The following is a 4,873-nucleotide window of genomic DNA, read 5'->3' as shown; positions in this document are numbered from 1 at the left end:
GCCGCCGCCCGCCCCGCCCTACCCAAGCCAGCCGTGCGCGCCCCAAGCGACCCGCCAGACTGCCTCGGGCGCCGCCCCGAACCACCCGAGGACGCACAGCGGGCTTGCAGAGCTGGGGCGGGGCCCTGACTTCCGCGTCCCACCTCTGTGTGCCGTCTCCCGTGGGGAGCAGGAGAAGCCACTTTAGCGAAGCGCTTCGCACGCGTTGCACTCTTCGCGGGGGATCGCCATTCCCTAAGAATGAGAACCCTCGATAACTAGGCTCCAAACTCCCCCATCGCGGCATCGCTTGGGTCCCCATTGCTTTAACTGTTCTTAAGCTGGGTCGTCTTCATCTTTCGCTGGGTGCGTTAATATGGGCGACCTCCGCGTCCCGGCTCGTGGTGGGACGAGGTCCTAGTCCTGCCCGCAGCTGCAGGCTGGGGGTCTGCAGGGGCGTTGTTGGGACCGGCTCTGGCCACCACCCCTTCTCCCCGCGCCTTCAGAGCGGGCGCCTGGAACTGCGCTCCCTCTGTCCGCTCCTCTCAGTGCTGGAGCTTTGTGTCTCTTTGAGGGGAGGAGGCTGCTCTCAGCCCTGCCAGCCCCGGAGGAGGGCGGTGGAGGCGGCGCTGGGGCCGATCTGCATTGAAGCCAAGGGACAGGAAGGGCCTCCTAGAGCAGATCCATGCCCTTCTCTAGGAGGGGGCAGCCCTCCACCTCTGTCATGGGAGGACTACCCCTCCCCATGTCCTTTGACTCCCGGTTGCTGCTGGGTTTTGTTTTTTTTTCTGGACCACAATTTATTCTTCTTTGACTTATTTTTAAACAAGTGTCACACTCCAGGAGTCCGCCTGTTTACTTTAATGTAGACACTAGTACTGAGTTTTCTCCCACAGTCCTAAAGTTGAAAATATGTCCACCATCCAGGGCAGCCCCAGCTCAGACTCTCCAGCGCTTCTGTGGCTGCACCCACAGCCCCAGCAGGCACAGCCACCTCTCCCCAGTGGGACCCTCATCCTTTCCCTCTGCACAGCTCTGTTTCCTTCCCATTCCCTGTGGAGAGAAGTCAGTTCCTGGACACAATTTCAGAAAAACGAAAACACCCATTCCCATTGATATCGGCCCTGATATCAGTTTCCCCACATTAAACCCAGCATATATGGGTTAAAACCAAAACACTCATTCCCTGCTTACACCCTGGCTTCCTGGCTCCAGAATCCACTATCCTCCATGGAGACAGACACCTTCAAGGACAAGCACCTGGATTCATTATCTCCTCCCCACAAAGAGACACAGGCTGGTGGGAAAGATGCTGACCAGCAAGGTCACGGGCTCCCTCCTCTCTGCAAGTGTCTCAAGGCCAAAGACAACCTGGTGGGAAAGCTCCGACCCGCATGGCCATATACTCCCCTTCCCCTAACTAAAACCCCAAATAAAAACCCTTCCTTTTAGCTTTTCAGGGAGTATGGGATTTCAGTGTTAGCTGCCCTCTCTCCTTGCTCAGCGCTGTGCAAAAATAAAATTCCTACTTTCTTCCACCACACCCGGTGTCAGAGATTGGCTTGCTGTGCAACAGGTGAGCGAACTCACTTCAAGTTGGGTATCACCATGAGCTGTCCATTCTGACACTCACGGAGAGGGACCAGGCACCTGAAATGAGAACATCCCACCGCGCCTGTGAGCCTCCTCGGGGCTGCAGGTGTGGTGGCCTGAGACCCAGGGTGTCCGTCTGCTTCATCTTAAGGAGACTCTGGTGGGGACAAGCCACAACTGGCAGGAGGTGAGATAACCCTCAAGCAAATCATCCAAAGCTGTTTGGCAATTTCTCTGTCAGTATGCACCAATTAAAACACACAAAGGTCTTCTCAACTCTCAATAATCTCTTCGCCTGGCCTTGAAGTTTTTTGTTTGTTTTTTTGGTTGGGTTTTCTACTAGCTGTTTCTAACCTTTGCTGCTAAATTCCTCAGGCTTGGGTTTGTGACTCTGGGGAGAAGGCGCAGCTCCCTGGTGCAGCCCAGTGAGGCTGATGGGCTCCAGCCTCCTTTGATGAGGCCCAAGAGCCACAAAGCATTTAGGAAGGGCCCTTTCTCTGTGACCCTCATCTCACCTGCCATCTTTGCTTGATGGTCCTCTTCCTGACCACACTCTACCCTCTGCAGGGCAGCCCCCACCCCGTCCCCATCCGCTGTCTCCTTCCTGCCATATCATGTCCTCAGTGCCCAACCAAGACCCCAGCCCATGCATGGTGCTCAGTAAATACCCGTCCTCTGCCGGGATGGACCCGGCCTTGTTGGTGCTTGACCGCCCGAGGATGAAGTGCAATGACTCTGTTTGAACGTAGAGTACGGTCAGTAGTGATGGTCTGTCTGCATGTCACAGAGCTGCCCCAGGGTGCTCTGAGCCACGAGCCGATGATGTAGGGGGTTCATGTCCATACGAAGACAGGACCACACTTTGGTCTCCAGCAGGACATGAGAAAACAACCTCAGCCCATAATGACTCACTGCAGGGTCCTCGGTCCTCCTGGCAGCACAGTGGATGTGAACGTGGGGTCAGTCTGGGAGGATCTGGGGCTTCTGTCAAAATAAGAACATGGCCTAGGGTGGGTTTCTACAAGGTAGGATCTAGAAAGTGACGATTGCTGTGCCAGCCTGAGGGTGAAAGAGGTCACCTCCAGCTGGTGTGTGTCGGGGGAGGGAATTGGGGGTGGGAGAAAGGACTGGGGGACAGGGACGTGTCAGGGAAAGATTCATGGGGCAGGACTTGCCAGTAATAATAGTAGGTGGGATTTACTTTTGGGGTCTGCAGAATGACCCCCATTTCACCGATGAGGTGATGGAGGCTCAGAAAGGTTAAGTAGCTGCCCAAGGCCACATAGTAGGTGAGTGGTGGAGCTCAGCCTTGAACCTGAGTGACACTGCGCCTCCAAAGTTGCAAGCCCCTGATCAAGATCACACTTAATAGATGGATGGACGGGTAAAGAAGTTTTTATTCGGCCATAAAAAACAAGGAAGTCCTGCCATTTGCTACAACATAGGTGGACCTTGAGGGCACTAAGCTGAGTGACATCGGTCAGGCAGAGGAAGACAAACGCTGTATGATTTCACTTATACTCGGAACTAAAAACACAAAAAACAACAAAAATACTAGTAAACTCATAGAAAAAGAGATCAGACTCATGTTTAGCAGAGATGGGGACTTGAGGAGAGGGGATTGAAGGGAGGTGGGGAAAAGGTACAAACTTCAAGTTATAAGATAAAGAAGTACCAGGGACATACTGTACAGCGTGGGAACTACAGTGGACATTGCCCTATGAGATACAGGAAAGAAACCATCATGCTGGACACCTGAAACTCACACAGTGATGTCTGTCAATTATTCCTCAATAAAAGTGGGGAAATAATTCAAACAGTACAGAAATAATAAAAAATGAACCATTCTCAAGATGGACAATTGCCAATCAAATGCCGTGTTCCATGCAGACCATCGGCAGCCCCAAGTCCAATCTTCGAGCTCATCTCAAACGTGGTACTGGGCACTGGCTCCCTGAGGCATCTCTGCCCAGCTCACAGGGCTCTGGACCTTTCCTCCCTGACTGGGAACACAAGGTCGGAGGTCATCACCCTCATTATGGACAGGGAAGCTGGAATGAAGGCTGAGTTCAGAGAGCTATCCTGGGCCAGCACTGACCCCAAGGGATTGTGTCTGTTTAACAGTCACCCGCAGCCCTGGATTCCCACTCCTGGCAGAAGCAACAAGGACACCAGCTGCGCCGATGCACTAAGGGAGTCCCAGCGGCCTTGATCCCAGGAGGGGAGAATGGAGACAGCACTGCTGAGGGCCTACTAAGTGCCTGGCCCCTCCATAGGCACTTTGCACACATGACTGCATTAATCCCATGGAGCCTTTCTGACAGCTGTCACCCCACCCTACAGGCTGAGATGGGGAGGGAACGTGCCCAGGCCACACAGACATTGACTCATTGACTCTTGACTGGACTCTTGACTCCAGAAGGTGGACTGTCCCCACTGCCTCCGTGCCTGCTGCATAAAATCCACACACTTACAAACCAGAGCTGGCGAGTGGTTGCTCACCAGAGAGCTGTACTGTGATGAGCTGAGGGGCACCTGTGCTCTGCGTCCTCCAGTGACAATGAGCCACCACAGAATCTTTTTCACTTGTTTCCACCCTCTTCCAGGTTCGTGTCTCCTAGTTCCAGGGAGATTGGCACTCCCCCATCACCTGAGAGAGTCATCACCAAGCCCCAGATTCCAAGCACGCAGCAGGGGCTGGCATTGTCAGGTGTCTCAGGGACAGAAACAGAGGGTGGAGGGTCTGCGAGTAGGGAAGACAGAGTCCCTGCTCTCTAGGTGAGTTCCATCCAAAAGGGACAGCACATTCAGAGTCAATAGACCTCTGGGCTGGGCCTGCGCTGGGCGCTTTCCCCATCTCTGCAGGCCAGATGTTGAGAAGAGGCACACGGGCCAGTCATTCTGCAATCAGGCTCGGGTGGGGACAGGGACCATTTCTGAGCACGTCTTGGGTGCTCTGAAGATGCAGCAGTAATAGAGGCCCTGCCCTCAGTGCCCCGTCAGCACCAGGTCAGCGAGTGCCGGGCATTGGGAGCAGGATGGACGTGCTCCCTGCCTTTGTGAAGCTTCTCATGGGGGCAGGAGATGGGCACCAATCCCACACCTGCGTCATAAATGTGTAACGAGGTTGGTGTTGGAAGGGAGCACCAAGAGCATCCACCAGCACAGCCGGACTTGGCCTGGGGGTCGGGGAGCTTGTGGGAGGAAGGGGCCCTTGACTGAGTGAGCAGTGGTTAACTGGGGGGAGGGGGAGAGAGCTTCCCTACAGAGGAACAGCCTGAGCCAGGCCCCAGGCCATCTC

Source organism: Equus caballus, chromosome 15 (assembly GCF_041296265.1).
Source record: "Equus caballus isolate H_3958 breed thoroughbred chromosome 15, TB-T2T, whole genome shotgun sequence".
Classification (NCBI taxonomy): Eukaryota; Metazoa; Chordata; class Mammalia; order Perissodactyla; family Equidae; genus Equus; species Equus caballus.
Note: the sequence above shows the minus strand (reverse complement) of the source record.